This window comes from Danio rerio, chromosome 2 (genome assembly GCF_052040795.2).
Source record: "Danio rerio strain M-AB ecotype USA chromosome 2, GRCz13ab, whole genome shotgun sequence".
Classification (NCBI taxonomy): Eukaryota; Metazoa; Chordata; class Actinopteri; order Cypriniformes; family Danionidae; genus Danio; species Danio rerio.
The window spans coordinates 21,738,294-21,759,558 of record NC_141022.1 but is presented as its reverse complement, the minus strand read 5'-3'; the positions used below and the strand labels follow the sequence as shown (position 1 = coordinate 21,759,558).

General features: G+C 35.8%; 1 long non-coding RNA gene across 1 annotated transcript; it reads left to right on the top strand.

The window, feature by feature from the left end:
* The first annotated feature begins 16,698 nt into the window (after positions 1 to 16,698).
* LOC147837065 (uncharacterized) lies at positions 16,699 to 21,038 on the top strand. The gene is made up of 3 exons (XR_015478395.1): positions 16,699 to 16,760; positions 18,563 to 18,797; positions 18,857 to 21,038. It is a non-coding gene; the product is annotated as an uncharacterized LOC147837065 (long non-coding RNA).
* The last annotated feature ends 227 nt before the right edge of the window (positions 21,039 to 21,265 follow it).

Sequence of the window (21,265 nt, the reverse complement as noted above, 5' to 3'; positions counted from 1 at the left end):
ACAGCTGATAAATAAAGAGTGCTCTTTTCTCTATTCCTGTATGTAATCTGTCAGCAGCTTTTGACAAGCTGTTTTACTACTTTTACGTTTATGACAGAAAGGTTCTCATTTGTCCATCTTCTTTTGATATACAGGCTTTTTTTTTTTTTTTTTTAAACCTTTAGGCATCTTAATGTAATCTTCATGTTGTAATTGTTGTTATATTAGTTTATATTGGTTATGTGGCGGACATTGCGCTCTCATTAACATGCTGAAATACCTGTGCTATATGAAAATATAAAAGTCCTTGTGTATGAGATTTAGGGTTTGGGACTCTGAAGTCTGTTCTGAAAAGAAAATAGACTTGGTGTCATTCGCTATGGTTTTTAATGACGCGCGACTCGCATTGACAGGTAAAAATCCAATGTACCTGCTAATACTGCAGACACGAGAACAAAAATTCGATTCATATTGGAAAAATTTCCATATGTGAACAAGGCCCAAATCTGATTTCAGTAAACTGGAATCCATGTGATTTGTTCCTGCTTACATGTACATGGGCCATATCCGATCTGTGGCATATTGAAGAAGAAAAATTGGAATTGAGTCACTTGAATAGTGCAGTGTAAATATGGGGAATAGTGACTGGTTTTATGGAGCAGATGGAATAACGTGCAGGTGTGGTGCTAATTAGAAGACAGGTGATGAGAATTGGAGTGATTTTGATGATTGGGTGTGGGGAGAACCTGGTCTGGCTGTGACAGCAATAGGCCTGGGTGACAAAATGAAAATAAACCATTCCTTCTTTTAAACAATAACACATGTGTGATAAATGTTTGATATAATGTATATGATTAAAACTAACTGTTTATCCATTCACACAAATGGTTGGTTTGTGCTGTCAGGTTTTAACATTAAGTCTTGAAATTAAAGAAGATAAAAAAACATTGACCAATTTCTTTGGCTAAATTGTATTCCTGACACCATTGATGCTAATTTAGTTTTTTTTCCCCCTTTATTATTGATAACCTATGCACAAAATGTTAACCAGGCTGTTGTGGTGCCTGTTGAAGGGTAAAAAGGATTATATAATTATATCTACTTTCCCTCAGAAGCTACTTTTAAACTTGACATATATATTTTGTTATACAGTATAGTTTATCATTCATGAATGAGCAGGCATTAAATGTTAATTTGTTGTAGGGACTTTGTTGTTGACTACTGTCAGCTGTTCAACCACGGGTAGGGCTGGGACAGCTAAAAGAGCCTCATCTCTGAAAATACAAAAACGTCTCATCACTAATATAATATATACACATATCACATATCTTTTGGTCATATTATCCATGCCCCTATACTCCGTATATGATAAAAGTGCATCCTATATAGTATGAATGTGTGTTATATAAATGTAATCTAAAGGACATTTGCCATTTCCTTAGTGTTTGAAAACACCACCACTATCTCCCATTCACAAACTACGGCCAATTTTATTTAATCTATTTCACCTATACAGCATGTCTTTGGACTTAGGGGAAACCGGAACAACTGGAGGGAGATGGACGAGGATACATACAAATCAATGTGAGGCAACCAGGCTAACCACTTAGCCACCTTATTTTAATACAAACAATCTTTCTAAGGCTGCATCTGAAGCCACATACTATGTAGTAAGTTATAAACAGTATTCGGGCTGAGTAATATGTCAGAATTCATAATATTCAAAAAACAGTATGCAAGAAAGAGATTTAGAAGTGCACATCTGATGGACCAACCTGGGGTGCGTTTCCCAAACAACGACATAACTCGCAACTGAACTATCATAGTACGATGCATCGTTTGGAAAAAAAAAAAAAAAAACTATGTATTGACTAGTGTTTCCTAAAACCCCTAGTTTTTTGTCGCAGATCTATCGCTTGAACCACTGTTATAACGTAAAACGCCCATAATGATGCTCTAAACTGGGTAGAGTAACTACTCCTTTAGAGAAAAACCCATAATTTCTTTGTGCAAATTATATAGTTTTACATTCACACGCATTGAAAATAAAATCTAATATTAGATTTGGTAAAAACATGCACTCGCTTTCTATATTAACTGAAATATATGTAAATGGCACATAGGGGCCTATGTTTGCTTTACTAATATTATTGAGAAGTTGAACATTACATATTCAGTTTTAAAACATAAAATCACTTACAAAAGCTAACACGTATTCTAATATCATATAAATCATATAAATAGATAAATAATGAGGCTATTATTATGTTATTATTAAATGAAATGTAATATTTATTATTTATTAGAAATGAAAAAATCTTTAATAATAATATTATTAATATTAATGATTATTATTATTATTATTATTATTATTATTAAGTAGAATATTGTTTGTTTATTTAATTTTTTTTGAAAAGTCCACTTTTACATTTTGACTCATGTAAACCACTACAGAAAGTTCTAACCAGCAGGCCCATGTCATATACAGTACAGCTACTTAATAAATAACCCACTAAAAATTAAAAGACTTAACGTATGCTTTTTGTTTTCACAAGCTTTGGAGAGGTAACATAAATTCCGCTTTTAAATAATAGGTCACCTATAGCTTTCGCCATTAGGCTGTGTTCAAAACGACATCAATGTTTTCAAAGTGCACTGCCAATGGAGCACAATTTTAAACATAAAGATCGCTAAAACTGAACTGTAAAAAAAGTTTGAAAGCAAATTACACCTAAGAGAGATGAGCTAAATGCTTTTTTTATTTTTAATAATTCCAACTTTGAATTTTATAATGTTCTAAATGTATAGGGTATAGGGGGGATAAGTCACAATAGAACACAGTCAAGAACTATGTTTCTAACTACAGCTCCAGAGTTGTAGTTGCGAGTGCTCAAGTTTGTGACAAAGTTTGCAAATGTTTGTTGAAGAGACGGATTTGGGAAACAGCAAATTAACAAACTACATTTTTAACGACGAAACTTGCGACCTTAGTTGGCTAACGATGGTTTTGGAAAGCGCACCCCTGATCTCACGAGTAAACTTAACTATTTTATGTTTTGTCAGTTTATTGGCTAATGCGTATGAATTTGTACGAGTTCAGTCAAAGGCAAATGTACAATTTTAAAAAGGAGGCATGGCAATCAACCCCACCCCTAAAGCCAACCGTCATTGGGGGATAAGCAAACTAAATTGTATTATTGAGATTGTACGAATTCAAACGAGTTAGCCACTGAAACAAAAAAGTTTCGAATTGCTGTGAGATTGTGTTAAATGGATGCTATGCCAGGCAAGAGAATTTATGAATGTGAGTGAAGCAATGCAGCAGACACAGGTAAGTCATGTGATAATGATCAATGGCGGGCGTAGTCCATCTTGGCTCCATTCATACTACCCACATGCAAACTAAATAAAGCAGGGTTGCTCAAACTTTTTCTTGTGAAGGGCCAAAAACCAAACTTGATTGAGGCTTGTGGACTGAAGGTTAATATAGTTGCCATGGGTAATTTCCTAATTTATTTAATAATGTTTAGAAATGACTAGAAAACAGTATTTTATATAAACTAATACAGAATATTTTTTTACATTATATAATGAACGAAACAATAAAACAAACAAACAAAAAATGGAAAATTAGAAATGACAATCTCTTTTAAATTTGCCCCAACCCTCTCTTATCATTCTCACTCTCTTCTCATATAAGATGGTGGGTCATATCAAAGGTTACAATGGGCCAACTTTGGCCCGCGGGCCCTACTTTAGACATCTCTGATATAGAACATACTTTTCTAATGGTTGTGTAATAGTTAAATAATAGGCAATTTTGGACGCAGGCTACAGTAAATAAGACACAATTGTGGAATAAGATAAGTAACTATCAACAAACAAGAAACAACCAATGAAACAAAACCAACAATAAAATAAAAAAAGTAGGTTTTGCAGCTCATTTTCTATTAGTCTTAGCATTGTGAGAATTTGTTTTAGCTCCATTTTCTTAAATTGGTGATGTTTTTTTTTCTATTTGCATGTGTTTTCTTAAGTTGGAGCACATTAAGCTCTCTTGGCTACCATTCTTAAGGGATCGTTTTGATATGCAGAATATTATGCATACCATAAGAATATATACAGAGTTACTAATAAATACTAATAATAGTGTTAGAATACAGGTTATACTACTACTATTATGCACAAATGTGACACTATGGTGCAGAAAGATCAGCTTTGGACATACACAGTTGAAGTCAGAATTATTAGCCTCCGAATGTTCTTTTCTCTTTTAAATATTTCCCAAATGATGTTTAACAGAGCAGGGAAATTTTCACAGTATTTCTGATAATACTTTTTCTTCTGTAGAAAGACTTATTTCATTTATTTTGGCTAGCATTAAAGCTGTTTTTTTTTCTTTTTAAGCCATTTTAAGGTTAAAATTATTATTTTTCTTGATAGTCTACAGAACAAACCACTGTTATACAATACCTTGCCTAATTACCCTAACTTGCCTAGTTAGCCTAATTAACCTTTAAATTGCCTTTTAAGCTAAACACTAGTGTCTTAAAAATATTTGGTCAAATATTATTTACTGTCATCACAGCAAAGATAAAATAAAGCAGTTATTAGAAATAAATTATTAAAACTATTATGTTTAGAAATGTGCAGATATTTTTTTTCTCTTCGTTAAACAGAAATAGGGAAAAATAAACAGGTGGCTAATAATTCTGATTTCAACTGTATATGTATAGCAGGACATACATAACGAGACATCTTATCTTGTAGGAGCAGTAAAGCTGGCTTAATCTCAGGTCAGGAGACTGTCATGAGCGTGACCTGCTCTCAGTAGCAGATGTCATGTGATCACAGTCCTTATCACCTCTCTCTCTACAACGCCTGACTTCCATCGATGCAAAAAAAAAAAAAAAAAACACTGTAATGGAGTATTTTCTGTGTGACATTTTGACCACATCATTGTTACAGTAGTAAAAGGACCAGTGTAGCTTCCACAAGTGTCATTTGACTGCCCTGCCACCAGAGGCTGCTATTTAAAGGGCCAGTGTGCATTATCAGTGTTCTGGATCTATTTTCAGAGATTGTAGCCTGCCAATTTTTATTTAGTTTGGCACCTTCCAGATATACAGTGTCCAAGCCTTCATGTGCCAGCTGAATGTTCCCAAGTGGACAAGCGTCACGTCTCGACCATTCACGTGCTGTTTGATGAAGTGTTTAAACATCTGATCAGCTGACTCTATGCAAAGTGAAGCAGAAAGACTGTGTGGACATTTTCTTGTTGTTTAAATCATTTGGGCTTGATCTCATTACAAATAAAGAGAGATAATGCAGTAAAGGATTAGATTATGTTTCATGTTATTGTCAAGCCAAGCCAATTTTAGTATATCAGTGATTGATTCTATAATTGCAGGTGCATTTTTGTGCTTCTAGATAATCTTTTGATTGTTCTTCGAAAACAAACCCTGCAATAAAACAACAACAACAACACAAATTTTATCAAGTTATCTCTAAAGGATAGTTTGTATGTTTAATTAGGGACATTTTGATTTGAAAACATGAACTGAAAGCGCACTTATTTTACCCCTTTTTCAAGATTTAAGAAAATTCTTTTGTCGCCAGAATGTGTCTGTAAAGTTTCAGCTCAAAACACCCATCAGATTATTTATTATACTTTTCAGAATATTACAATTTTCTGCTTTAAACACTCAGCTGTTTTTGTTGCCTGAGCCTTTAATGTTAGTTTTCCCCAACCACCGTTCCCACGTGCCTGTCAGAGTGTGTCTCAATCCCCACCTCGACTACGTCAGATAAACAGCACAGTGACAGACATGAAGGAAGCAGATCTCACATAACGTTTGTGAGAAATACTACAGTAAGAATTTAACTAATGATCATTTGATGTATTTGTTGTGAAGGTAATTCAAGCTTTTCTGCAATGATGAGACATACACAAAGTCGTTACAAAGCTAACGCAAACACACACAGTCGACACACAAGCACACAGCTCACGCGTTTAACTTTGCACTGTTTTTGCATGGCAAATGTGACAGGATACAGGTTAATATTCACTGCTTTATGGATATCTGTTAATGTTCAACATAAACCTGAAACCGCATGTCTCTGGAATGTGGGGGAAACCAGAGCACCCAAAGGAAACCCACGCGAATGAGGGGAGAACATGCAAACTCCACACAGAAACGTAAACTGAGCCGAGGTTCAAACCGGCAACACAGCGACTTTCTTGCTGTGAGGCGACAGCACTACCTACTGTGCCAATGCGTCGCCCACAGTCAGGAATATTAAAATATTTTTAAATATAGCAATCGATGGTACAGATTACATGTGTAATTTATTTTGACGCTCATTTCATACATACTGTATGGAGTATACTTGCAGATAGACCTAACTCTGTGAAAAAATGGCATCTTCAGTAAGAGTATATCTGCTGATCGGGTATTGTCCGAATTTAAACAGTACTCCAACAAACCTGATAATATTACATACTGTAGTAATTTACCAATTAAAGCTTTAAAAATAAAATATATGTTGTTTCCTCCCTGACTGTAATGAGGTGCATTCAGTCATTTCATTTAAATTACAGTGATGTGTGTTCACTTGAACCAGTTGCAAATCTCAAAGCATTTTGATAAACAATATTCGTTTTTTAAAAAAACATTTAGCGGTGCATGCATATAAAAGTATATCTCTGTAATCCGATTAAAGTGCTGATAGAACAATTATGTGAAATGGTCCAAATTATGTGACTTTCTCAGGCAGGACCATGCAGAGACTTCAAAGAGAGCGGAAGAGCTGAAGGATCTAAAAAAAAAAAAAAGAAGGATTTTGTTTTCTGCAGGTAGCCCAAACTGTCTTACACTTGGTAAGAACTGTAGAGAGGGATGTGTGTTTTCAATGCTAACAAGCTAAAGTTAGCATTTTTCCAGATCTCCTACTACACCTTTAATAATAGATTCTGTTTACTGTAAATTATAAATATGCTACATATCATTCCAGTTTAAGGAACATTAATAAAAAATACCTTAAAAGAAAAATTTTAGAATGAGTCATAACGCACTTGATACAGTGCAAATTTAATGCAGTTTTATTGAGATGAACATACAATATCATATCAAGTACTTTCATCATTGTGAAACAAGCTTGATACATCAAGCACATTTAGTTAGGTAGTTAAAAATGAATGTTGTTTTTAAAGAATGCAGTTCACTGTGATACACAGGCACGTGCACACATAGGGCTCAACCTGTGCATTGCACATGCCCTTTTTAGTCTTGGATAGAAAGTGCCCCCCCCACCCCCACCCCCGGCCTTCTAAACATTTATCATGCACATGCCCTATGGACGGTCTCTGCACGGGCCTGGTGATACAGCTCTTTTGACCCAACTAGTCAAGCCAACAGTGACAATGGCAAAAAGTACATAAAAAAAGGAATAAATAAAAAAATCTAAAACATAAAAATCTAAAAAAAAAAAACATAAAAAGTCAGCTGGGTTTCCATAACTCTCCAAGATCCAATCATTAATTCTTGCTTACATAACAGCCACTGACTCTCCACCTTTCACTTGCTTCTTTTCCTTAAGTCTACACCCCCTTCAGGAGCCTTCAGTAGGTACTAGCGGGTAGCCTGGTTACCCCTTGTTTGTGAATTATAAAACTTTGTTCGCTGTTAACTATCATATCTGATGACTCTGTCATACATGACACATCACACTACACTTGCTGTTCATTAAGTTTTTCCTCCTGATTGACTCCTAAAAAAAATAAAAATAAAAATAAAAGTTTCCCTCCCTAAACTCCCAATTATTCTTCTAAAAATGTCAGTACACGCTCAAAAATAAAAGTACAAACTCTGTCACTTGGGTGGTACCTTTCAAAGTGTACATTTTTGTACCTAACAGGTCCTTAAAAGTGCATAATTATACCTAAAAAGTACAAATGTTTACCACAAGGATACCTTAAAGGTACAAAAGTATACCCTAAAGCAGGGGTTCCCAAACTTTTCAGCCCGCGACCCACAAAATGACAATGCCAGTGACTCGCGACCCCCAATATCCTCTGAGGTGGTTATGAATAAAGAAACCCTGCATGCAATGGTGCATACACATGAATAGACCCAAGTCTATTCTTCGTTTAATTTTTTTAAAATGTATGTCAGTGCTGTAAATGGGCCAGAAAGTTAAACCTGGTGTTATAAAATCAATCTGTTGCATCCAACACTATTTCTGTTTCCTTAATATATGTACCCCAGGGTCGCAATCCAATAGAACTATAAGCTACTATAGTAACTACATAGTATATAGTAACTATAAACGACTATTTTTTTCTCTTCAGTAGGTTATCAATAAAATATGATAAATCTTATGGTTCAATAAAAATAAATAGATTTTTGGAAGTCATCAGGTGACCCCTCTTTATTGTCCCTCGACCCCTCTGGGCTACCTGACCCCCACTTTGAGAACCACTGCCCTAAAGGTACTAATGTTCACCTTTATAGTACAAAAGTGTACCTTGATATAAACAGCTCCTTTTTTGTGTATTGCCTATTTATGATGAGCTGATTATTGACTTCATTTGAAGGTTTCTTTGGATTAAAGTGTCTACAAAATTACTAAATGTAAATGTAAAAAAAGTGTTTTTAAAGTGATTAGTTGACTTAAAAAAAGGAATAAACTTGTTGCCTTAAAATTAAGAAAATGAACTATGTGCTTATATGTAATTATAAAAGTTGAGTCAACCTAAAAGTTCAAAGTTACAATGAGTTTACTCACTTTTTAACTTGTTGCTTTTAAGGCAACATGTTTACTTACTTTTTAAACTCATTGATTGAATATTTTCCTTTAGCTTTGTCCCTTATTTATCAGGGGTTGTCACAGTGGAATGAACTGGCAACTATTCCGGCATATGTTTTACATAGTGGGTGCTCTTTTAGCTGCAACCCAGTACTGGGAAACACCCATACACACTCAAATTCGCTCTTCCACTGCGGCCAGTTTAGTTTTATCTAATTCACCTATACTGCATGTATTTTGGAGTAAATTGGAGCACCCGCAGGACACACATGTTTGTTTTTGTGAAAAGTGTTATACATTACATAGACTTCCATTCATTTTATACAGCCCAAACCGTATATTATATTTACTCTCTGATTAAACTCATCCTGTGGGATTTATAAGCATTTTGAGAAATGGGGATGTCACCAATGTCCTCATATTTCGCCTCCTTTTTGTAATACCTGTGTCATACCCATGTCATTATACAGATTTGTGTCCTAATATGTCACAAAAACACGTACACCCACACAAACACGGGGAGAACATGCAAACTTCACACAGAAATGCCAACTTGCCTAGCCAGGACTCGAACCAGAGACCTTCTTGCTGTGAGGCACTTTTTAAACTGAAGTAACTAATTGCTTTTAACTGTGAACATTTCTGAAGAAATGGCCTCTGACTCATTTTAGGTACTTCAGAATACCTTTTGTTTTAGGAAACTCCATTCATCCTGCACATTGCTGTTTGAAAATTAGTAAATCTTTTACATTTATATTCAACATACGGGAATTGATGCGATAAAGTTCACAGCTTGAAATCAAGTATTAGTGTGATTCCAGATCTTATGAGGCTTTCGTGGTTATAATTGCACCAAAGCCCACAAATCATGGTAATCTATTAATACCGACAAATAATAACATGTGTGTATATATAGCAACATAATAAAGATTTGGCATTACACTGTCTTTTACAGCCATATGCCCTCATCAGGAACATCAGACATATAGTTATTGCTCCGTTACATTGGGTCTATTTGTATAGCGAGATATATCCACGTATCATGGCAACACAGGGTAAGCTTTCTCAGGGGTAAAGACGTGGTATTTTCCTCTACATGGAGTTTATTGTAACCTGGCGACAGACTAATTCTTCTTACCACAAACAAAGTGTACAGACGACTGGAAAAGAACAGAGAGCTGCTTAAGGATTTTGGGCTTTGACAGTTGATTCTCTGTATTATACTGAGATAATCTGAAAGCAAAATGAAAACGAAATCACAAAAAAGTCATATGGCAATTATATGAGCTCTGTGAAGATATCAGGGGTCAAAGGACAGAGTGGTGAATCCTTTTACAATGATGAGTTTAATATATATCGTACACATTAAAATGTTTTATTGGTCTGTAATGGACTCTCTCTTTGAAATAAAAGTACAAAAACTTTTAATGAGATGTTATTTTCTCCAAAGGTTTATGTTTGTTCTTTAAGAATCCTTATTGTACATTTTAGGAACAAAATATTAGAATACATAAAAATATGTATATATTATGTATAATATCCATTAAGTACAGAAGTGTAATAAATAAATAAATAAATAAATAAATAAATAAATAAATAAATAAATAAACAAACAAAACAAAAACCTTTGTTACCCGATACATGAAAAAAAACAAAAACAAAAAAAAAAAACAAGATACTTGGAGAAATGTTTTTAGACATTTTCATGAAACATATCCTATGTTTCCCTTTGAAGGGCAACTACTTTTCAAGCTGTTTGGACAGACATATGTGTAGGTATAGTGTATAGATCGTCATATAGGGCTAATATAAACACACCCAGTCTTTTTTTATTTATTTATTTTTTTTATTTAATAACATAAAAACGGTGGACGAATTGGAGCGGTTTTCAGAACGACCGCAACTTGACATAGGAGTGTGGTCCGCCCGCCCACCAATATTGATTGACAGCTGCGTGTTAACATGTCTCTTTAATCATATCAAAATACAGGACATGTGCAAAGCAACTGGGAATAAAAGCTCTGTTCAGCTCTCTGTGATCATCAATCATCATCAAATGTCATTAAGAGTTTTACATGTTTAAAGTCTTTTAAAACAGTGCATGTGTGTAATGAATTAAAGCAATTTACTTCAGATTTACTTTATCAGCGTAGCTGCGTGTCATAACAATTATAAAAGAAGATGCTGCAATCCCGGTTTGGGGACCATAGTGGATATTAACCTGTATCCGGTCACATCTCAATCAATCAATCAAGCCTTTATTTGTCACTACACTTTCGTATAGCGAAATTGGACCCCCCAGACCATACACAAAACATCACAAACAACTTTTCAGGGGAGACAGATCATAGGAGGTAGTGCAAAGCTAAACGAGCGCGCACTGTCTGTGTGTGTGTGTCTGCGCTATGTGTGTGTTTGTCTGCGCTGTGTGTGTGTGTCCTTGCTGTTCCTACTGTAGTATTTCTCACAAACGTTACATAAGATCTGCTTCCTAAGGCAGCCGAGGGCAGCGATTAAGGCATGCTGACAGGCACTTGGGAACGGTGGGCGGGAAGGACTAGCCTTAAAGGTGCAGTAAAAAAAAAAAAAAAAAAAAAAAAAAACAGCAACAAGCTTTTACCAGCTATAAAACAGAAACTTCAGACTGCTACAATATATAATCTGATGGGTGTTTTGAGCTGAAAATTTACAGACACATTCTGGGGAAACAAAAGACTTATCTTAAATCTGGAAAAGAGGGAACCTAGGTGCCCTTTAAGCAAGATTTGGTCCCACTTCATATTAAGTGTTCTTAACTAATTTGTACTTGCATCAAAAAATAAATACAATGTACTTAACGTGTTGAAAATGTATTGCAGAACACTTTTGGTGCACTTAAGTTGGGATACAGATCAGGTTATGGACAGTATTGGTGGTATTGGTAGGTTTAAAGGAGGGTTAAGGTGTAAGGGATGGTCAACAGTCTAATTACAAATGTAATTACAGAAATTAATTACAGATGTAATTACATACAGGTATTTTATCAAGCATGAGTACAATGTAAAAACATGTATTTACACAATAAGTACATTGTACATTAAGTTCAGTGTAAGTACATATTAGTTAAGGCCACTTAATATAAAGTGGGACCCAAGTTTTTTTTTTTTTTCATTTTCAAATCAAAATAGTTTGCTGTTTGACTAACACAAACAGCAAGTAACAACTGAATGAATAACATATATAATGATAGATAGAACGATAGAATGATAGAACCATAGATAGAACGATAAATACCTGTAGATAGATAGATAGATAGATAGATAGATAGATAGATAGATAGATAGATAGATAGATAGATAGATAGATAGATAGATAGATAGATAGATAGATAGATAGATAGATAGATAGATAGATAAATAAACAGGTTTCTTGGTCGCCAGGTTGCTTGGCGGCGGTACTGTGTGCTGACAAATAGCACAGTAGTGCTCACAGCGACATGAGTTTGATTCTTGGCTTGAGGTCCTTTGCCGATTCTTTTTCTCTCTCTGCTCTCATTGCTTTCCTATCTAAAATCACCACTGCACTGCAAAAAATGCTTTTCTTACTTAGATTTTTTGTCTTGTTTCTAGTCCAAATATCTAAAAACTCTTAAATCAAGAAGAATTTTTTAGACATGCAAAACATTCTGTCTTGTTTTAAGATATAATATGCCAAAATTAGGTGAGTTTTCGTTTAAAACAAGCTAAATAATCTGCCAATGGGGTAAGCAAAATAATCTTATGTCAAAAGGAAAAACAAGATTAATTTGCTTACCCCATTGGCAGATTATTTTGCTTGTTTCAAGGAAAAACTCCCTTAATATTGGGATATTATTTCTGAAAACAAGACAATATATTTTGCTTGCCTATAAAATGTTTCTTGATATAAGAATTTTTAGATATTTGGACTAGAAACAAGACAAAAAAATCTAAGTAAGAAAAGCATTTTTTGTAGTGTGCCCCATGTCCTAATAAAGGTAAAAAAAAAAAAACAGGTTTCTTGTCGGTTCATTCCCCTTTGGCAGCCCTGGATTAATAAAGGAACTAAGCCAAAAATAAAATAAAAGAATGAATGAAAAACAGGTTTCTTGGTTACTTTAAAATGCTTCATTTACCTGCTTAGACATTTGAGAATATCTGCATAATTTTGCATCTTAACCAAATCATCTGTTGATTTCAATTAGATGACATAGATTACACCATTCTGAGTCAAATGACACATTTTTATATGATGAGGACTATTCATGTAACTGACAGTAATTCTGTCAACCTATCTATTTGTCAAACTAAACAATTTGACAGAAAAAAAATCTATATCTCAGGTTTGAACATGCACATCAATAAATATATGTATAATATATGTAATATATAAATCTGTTCAACCAGTTTGTACATTTTTAAAGATTAAGCCCTGTCAATACCCATCCCTAATACAAGCCTTTTGTTACTGCCCAGTTTATTCACTTACACCCTTACAGAACACACTGTTCTGGTTTTGATGATTTCTTTATTTAATTTCAGTCAACAAATTCCTAAATTGCTGCAAGTATGCTTTCTGTTAGTGCACTGTTTTCATTTGTTTAAGGGTACAAGATTCAGCTGATAGAAGACTGTGATCTAATCTTTGGGAGGGGAAAGGGAGGTTTGTAATATTTAATCAATCTATTCTGCACATGAATTTGAGTGCAAATGGCAAGGCATATACATCATTCTTACAAATGTAATTATGTTACTCCAGAATGTTAACAAAACTCCTTCCAAACACTGTCCTTGTGCAGTCATCATTGAGGAGTACTTTTATTTCGTCTGTCTTTCAAGGCCAGAACATTTTGTTCAACAGAAAGCGAGAAAAAAAAATGAACTTCTCTTAAGTGAACTCTGGCTTGAGCTGTTTTCATTTAAAAGGGGCGTGGTATAGCCAGAGGGCGGAGTCTGTGTCCTCAGACTGAGCGTGTGATTACCAGGAAATGCCTTGTTCCTCAGTGCCAGCACTTTTCTCCATTCTTGCAGTCGAAGCGTCTGACCCTTGATATACTTACTCGGCTTTACACTCATGTTTCTTAACAGAACCAGTCTCAGCCGGTGCCCTCTCTAGGCTTGTTTATGTGAGCATAAAACACAAACTTGTTGCTGTTCTTTTATCTGATCTCCATACAGTCTACCATAAGGAAATATAAATAGATAAACTGTTTGCTGGCCCTGGGAAGTGATGTATTGCAAGGAGAGATCACCCAAAAATAAAAATCCAAAAATGTGATCACCATCAGGTCATCCAAGATAGGCATCATATTTTCTTCAGTACAGCATTAATTTTTGGTGATCATGATTTATGTCAATGGCTGTAGCCACTTTGAGAATAAAACAACAGCAAAAAAAAAAAAAAAAAAATAGAATAATTGGCCCCTGATGATACATTCAATCATATAAAAAATGTTAATTCATTGATTTTATTAACTAGATTGTCTTGAACAACATAGGTTCATTCTGACAATGTAGCCCTATAATATCAGGAGATCACAAATTAAGTCAGCTGATTTAAATGTTATCACTTTATTGAATAGGCATTATCAGTGGTTGTCAGCTGATAGATATAGGCTAGTAGGAGCCTTCTGTGGCTTCTATATGTCACATATGGCTGCGGTCAGAAGTTAATGAGAATTATTTGTATTATTTATTAAATTTCCCATTAATTGTATTTTATTAACGTTTACCCCTACCCCAACCCTAAACCCAACCATCACAGTAATGTAAAAACAGATCTGGATGTGAAGTCTTCTCTACTAGTATAGCTGATTATCCATGTGGATGGATGATCAGCTAGTAACCACTGAAAATGACAATTTAATCGAGTGATAACATTCAAAGCTGGTGATTAAGTAGTCAGAGGAACGTATGGCTGCATTTCAGCTTTAAAGGGCCATGAAACCCCTCACTTTCGGTTCAAGTCTACCTCAGAATTTTTTCGAAAAATGCATCATAATGGTCGTGCAGCTCCACGTCCCGAGGCAGGAGTGGGCGTGTCCAGTAGAGAAGAGGAGAAGGAGGAGTCTGGGGAGCAAACAACTGTTGTCAATTGGCTCACAAAATGAGACCCAAAACATGAGGTGATGCATGATGCATTTTATAGTTTACAAAGTTAAAATGCAAAAATTAAAAAAAAGTAATTTAATGCCCTGCTACATTTGCTATTCGTAGTTTTATATACACACAACCACAGTTTATATCATTATAAAGATAATCGTGTTTATATAAACACTATAAATGAGGAGGACTTATCCCCTCCTCATTCCCCGGGTCTGAATGCAGACTCAGTGCAGCAGGTCTTGTGCCCTGCCGATTTCAAGCATTAGCCCTGCTGGTAATCTGGAGGATTTAAGGGAACACAGCAGCACAGCAATGTGTCTAAATGTGAACGAACTCAACTGTTAAAAGACATCGTCCGCCATTCTCCAATTCTCGTACTGATCTCCCGACTAAAATGCTCGCTGGGCACAGACAGCTTTACTTTATTTGCCCTGACAGGATCGTGGGGGAAAACATGCAACAAACCCCGTGGATCATGGAAACAAACACATTCGACTCTTCATTAACGGCTAAATGAATGGTATGTGAAATTTGAGATCTCAAAAAGTGTACACAGCTGTCTTTGGTGGATTCACGAAAATTAAAACTGAAAAAAAAAAAAAAAAACATGGCACTTGGGATGTATTTGACAGAAATGTATATGGGGTATGTAATCGGAATGAGCCTGGCTTAAGTTTGAAGGGATAATTTACCCAAAATTTTAAGTTTACTCACTATACTCAGCATAAAGTGGTTTCAAACGTGAATTTGGATTTTTTTTTTTAACACTGTTAGAACTGTATACATGTGTAGTCCCTGAAATTTATGGTGGATAAATATCTAGTCAATGGTCAATGGCTACTGGTTTGCACTAGTCTGCCAAATATCTTCTGTTAAGAAAGAAATAAGAAAAAAATAACTTTAAACACTGTAATGCATATTATTACTATCAGCTATGATATTTAGCTAGTTTTTTTAAAACAAAACAAAACAAAACAAAACAAAACCAAAAAAAAAAGGATTTTGTGTTGTTTTTTTTATTATATTTTATTACTTTATTATGATGGAGACCCTTTAAAGTTGTGAGGCTCTGAATTTATTTGAATGAGTTTTAACTTATTTTGCGCATGTAAAAATGTTGTAAATAATATTCAGGATAATGAGCAGACTGAGTGGCATGGTGGCTGATTGGTTAGCATTGTCGACTCACAGCAAAAAGGTCGCTGGTTCCAGTGCCGACTGGGTCAGCTGGCATTTCTGTGTGGAGTTTGCATGTTCTCATCATGTTGTTGTGGGTTTTCTCCAGGTGATTCAGTTTTCTCCACAGTCCAAAGACATGCGCTATAGGTGAAGTAAATTGAATAAACTAAATTGTCCGAGTATGTGTGTGTGTGTGAGAATGAGTTTGTATGGTGGTTTCCCCATACTAGATTGCTGCTGGAAGGACATCTGTAGCATAAAAAACATATGCTGGAATAGTTGGCTGCTGTGGCAACCTCTGAGATAGAGACTAAGCCGGAAGAAAATGAATGAATGAACAGACTGATCATTTTACTTCATAAGACCTAAGTTCATCTGCTGGTGCTATGGTTATTAATTTAAGTTTGTCTCAAAGTGTCAGAAGCAATTGTCTTAAAATTATTTCATCTTTTTTTTTAATCATTCAACTAAATAAGCAAACATACATAACTTGAGGATAAACATTTTAAGTTTTTAGGTAAACTATCCCTTTAAGGGCGGTTAGAGGCGTCAGTTTGTTTTAACCAAGCCAAACCTCCCGAGTTTGAACACACCCTAAATCACATCACTGTCAGGAGGAAGTTTGATTTTCAGTCAAAGATTTTTTAAACCATCAAAACACACCAGAAGACGCTGACAGTGCAGTAAGTCAAGGTAATTGATTATGTCTGCGTCTCCGTGCTCCACATGTGTCATGTGCAGCCCTGATTAGCAACAGGTCAAAGGTGATCCAGCTGCATTCAGTGTTAACACAACCTTTCAAATGATGCCTCAGTATAACAGTGTTAAACACTATTGTGCCTTAATTGCACACCATTATTGCTAACCTTTTACAATAACAGTTCATGAATGATGATGTATTAATGTGTAAACTAAACATGACTTTATTAGGATTTAATGATAAGTTAATCATGGATTCACTTTAACTACAACATGATTCACAAGAGTTTATGTGTAAATAGAGGCTATCCTAATGAATTGTTAGTACATGTTGTTAATTAATGTATAAATTAACATTTACATTTAAGCTAAATGTAACCAACATGAACTCATAAGCTGTTAATGTATAATTATATCATGACTTTACTTGGAAGAGAACGTCACTATTAACTCATCCTTAACGACTCATGAACTCCTGTGTTTAAACTGTTCATGTTGATGTTGACAGAACACTTTTCTATTGTTATTCAGTGTAAATGCACTAGTTGGATTTGCATTAGGGAGTTCATGAGTAGTTAAGAATGGGCTAATGATGATGTGCCCCTCAAAAAAAAAAAAAAAAAACATATTTATATATTACCAGCTCATGAGTTCATAATTGTTAAATTAAGCATGAACAAATACATTAAATAACAATCATGTACTAACAAGTAATTAATGTAATTATTATTCACAAATGAACTCATGTGCCTCGTTGTAGTTAAAGTTAGTTCATGATTAACGCATACATTAACCTATCATTAATTTATAATTAAGTGTTTAGTTTATATAGTAGCAAAAAACAGAAATGTGCGCACATCTAGAAAAATCTTGAAGGCAGGTGCACGATCAAAAAACAAACATAAGTAGCAAAAGATTCAAAGTAAATCGGCACACTGCCACTTTAGCTCTCAAAAAAATTTTAATGTCAAAATTACAAAATCACAACGTTTCGACCGACATGGTCTTCATCAGGTAAAGCGTTGCAAATGAAAGTCCTCCAGAAATAGTCAAACAGCTCCACACAGCACCTGCAGTCAATTATCACAATCAGCTAACAAGCCGGTAAACAGGAACATTTGCATACAATAATATACATCTAAACAATGTGAAAAACATGCATACCATTACAAACAGACATTTAAAATACAAATACAAATTCTCACTAAAGAATTCCTCGGAGACAGTATTCTATAGGCTAAATAGATATAGCGCATCACACCTGCACAAAATCACATCAATCAAACACAAGGCCAGTAGACCTAGGGGCAAAAAACATTATGTACATATTTAGTATACAACAATTCATTCATTCATTTTCTTGTCAGCTTAGTCCCTTTACCAATCCGGGGTCGCCACAACAGATTGAACCGCCAACCGTCTGTGTGCACCTCTTCTCTGTAGGCCGTCTCATCATTATCGGTGATTAGGCCCACCACCGTTGTGTCATCAGCAAATTTAACAAGGATGTAGGAGCTGTGTTTGGCTGTACAGTCATGTGTGTACAGGGAGTACAGGAGTGGGCTGAGAACAAAGCCCTGTGGAGCACCAGTGTTGAGGATCAGCGTAGATGATGTAATGTTTTTCATTCAGACCACCTGGTGTATGCCTGGTGGGAAGTCCAGGATCCAGTTGCACAGAGAGCTGTGTAGACCCAGATCCTGGAGCTTCACCACCAGCTTGGCAGGCACTATGGTGTTGAATGCTGAACTGTAGTCCACAAACAGCATTCTCACATATGTGTTTTTGTTTTCCAGGTGAGACATAGCTGTGTGCAAGATGAAAGCAATTGCATCATCAGTGGAGCGGTTATTCCAGTATGCAAATTGCAGAGGGTCAGTGTGAGCGGGCAGTACAGATCAGATGTGCTTTTTCATCAGCTTCTCAAAGCACTTGCTGAAGATGGATGTCAAAGCACCTGGACGCCAGTCATTCAAGCATGTGGTTTTAGCTGATTTTGGTGAGGACACAAAAGAAGCTGTCTTAAAGCATGTGGGAACCACAGACCGAGAGAGCGAGAGGTTAAAGATGTCCATGAAAACTGCCGCTAGCTGGTGTGCACATGCTTTAAGTACGCGTCCAGGGATGTCATCTGGGCCTGTAGTTTTCCGGATGTTCGAGTGACAGAAAGATCTCCTTATGTACAGAAACAGAGCGTTTCCTGGCGGTTTTGGTTTTTTGTTCCTCAGCATTTCTGGATTTATAGGTGGAAGCTCGCACTGATAGGGCTGTTCGAACTTCGCCATTGATCCGTGGTTTTTGGTTGGGGTAGATAAGGACAGTTTTTGTTGGAACCACGTCTTCTATGCATTTCCTGATGAAGTATGTAACTGTGTCTGCATACACGTCAATGTCGTCGTCACACGCTGCCCAGAAAATATCCCAGATTTGCCAAACGGTGGGCAGGGGAGGGATTTGTGTGCGTCCCGGAACGGGCAACGACAATGGTCCAAAATCCAGTCACCATGCGTGTTTGTGGTAATGCGTTGATAGTATTTTGGAGCGATTTTCCTGAGATTGGTGACCTCCGGGTGTGCGGTGTCCTGCTCCCGTACAGTTCCTTGACCATCTGCTCGGTGTTGGCTTAAGTGGAATTGTAGACAGCCATAATTATAACAGCTGTGAACTCCCTCAGTAGCCAGTATGGCCAACATTGAAGCATAAGATATTCCAGATCAGGAGAACAAAATGATCTAACTGGGTGTATGTTCCTCTCATCACACCATGAGTTGTTAATAAAGAAACACACACCTCCTCCTTTGGTTTTCCCTCTGAGTTCTTTCGTTCTATCCATGCGGTGCGCGGAGAACCTCGAAAGTTCAACAGCTGTGTCTGGTACCTCCTCAGATAGCCAGGTTTCTGTAAGGCAGAAAATGCAGCAGTTTCTTGTTTCCCATTGGAAGGAAATGGGTGTTCGTAGCTCGCAAAGTTTGTTGTCCAGTGACTGAAGGTTAGCCAGCAGAATGGTGGGAAGTAGTGGTCGAAATCCTCAATCTGACGAGTCTCAGTCAGATGAGGACAACGGCTCTCTTTCCTCTTTTCCGGCTGCGTTTCCTTCGTCGCTTTGGTTGTGTGACTCAGACAAAGGGCTCTGTTGCTGTGTTTGTAAACAGAGAATTGTTAAAGAACTCAAAGTCCGGTCTTCGATGTGCAACGAGGGGGCCAATTTCCCAAAGTTTGAGTCTGTCGTAGGTAATGAGAGTGTGTACATCCAGCATGAAAAACTACAAAAATACAAGTAAAACACACAAAACAAAACAAGGAGCGTGCAACATGGTGGCCATACTCAGCGCCATCTTGATAATAGAGTATAAGAAACTATAAGAAACTTTGCAAGAACATGTCAACTTATGCTAACCCTAACCCCAAGCGTCTACTTATAATCTAATAAGAATTAGTTGGCATGTAGAAGCAATCTGACTTAAATTCAACAAACATCAGAATAAAGTATGACTTAAGTCTTTGCTGTCACTTTGATCAGTTTTTTAAAACAATTAAAAACAAAAAAATCTAAATATAGAACATATAGCTGCATGATCTAGAAGGTAAAACATTGACTCGGCATGTGCAAAGCTAAATATATAAAGTATGCATAAAGTATTTACAGCATTTATGAAAATGTGTGATATTCTGACTCGGCTGATTCAGCTGAATTGAGATGTGCTGTCCTACGAAACAGAATAGGTATCAAAGAGCATTTGAACAATCTTATGTTAGAACAACAGCTGATGAGGGGGAAAACTGTGTCACTGTGTCATAAAAAGAGGCTCAAGCAAAACACATGACAGGTGAGAGTCTGACAGCTATAGCTCATTGCTTAATACTGCACTGTATATAGGTTACTGTATAGTGGTTACTATATGCATGAAACTGAATTGAATTATTCTACATTGAAAATAGCAGATGCCCCAATATAAAAAAAGTGTAAATCAAATCAAATTTTTCAATGTTTTGATTAGAGCTCAATTACATTTTTAGGTGAACAATTGATCCATGCAAGTGAATCTACATATGTTTTGTTTGTTGGTTTTGGTAATCTTTAATCAAAGTTTAACCGTTTGCTCCCACCTTTGGAGTGGTAATTCTTCTATATTGACATCAATTTAATGGCTCCAGTCACAATATTCTTGACCACTCCTCATACTTTTAGTTTGTTATGAGGAAATGGTGCACAAAAATAAAGCCCACGCCCCCTACTCAATATTCTGTTGAAGTTGGAATGTTCTTTTCCTGAAAAAAAAAAAAAAAAACTCAGTATCTTCTGGTTCATGTGTACTATTTATAGACACCTATGGACAAAAATCCATGATCATATTGGAGTCATAAACACAAGAAGTTTTTTTTAAACATTTCCTAACATTAAAATAGTATTCAAAACCAAGCGATTTTAAAGGCCACTGTAACAAAACGTGGCAGTGTTGTTTTGCTCGCCCACCAATATTGATTGTCGGGTGCATGTT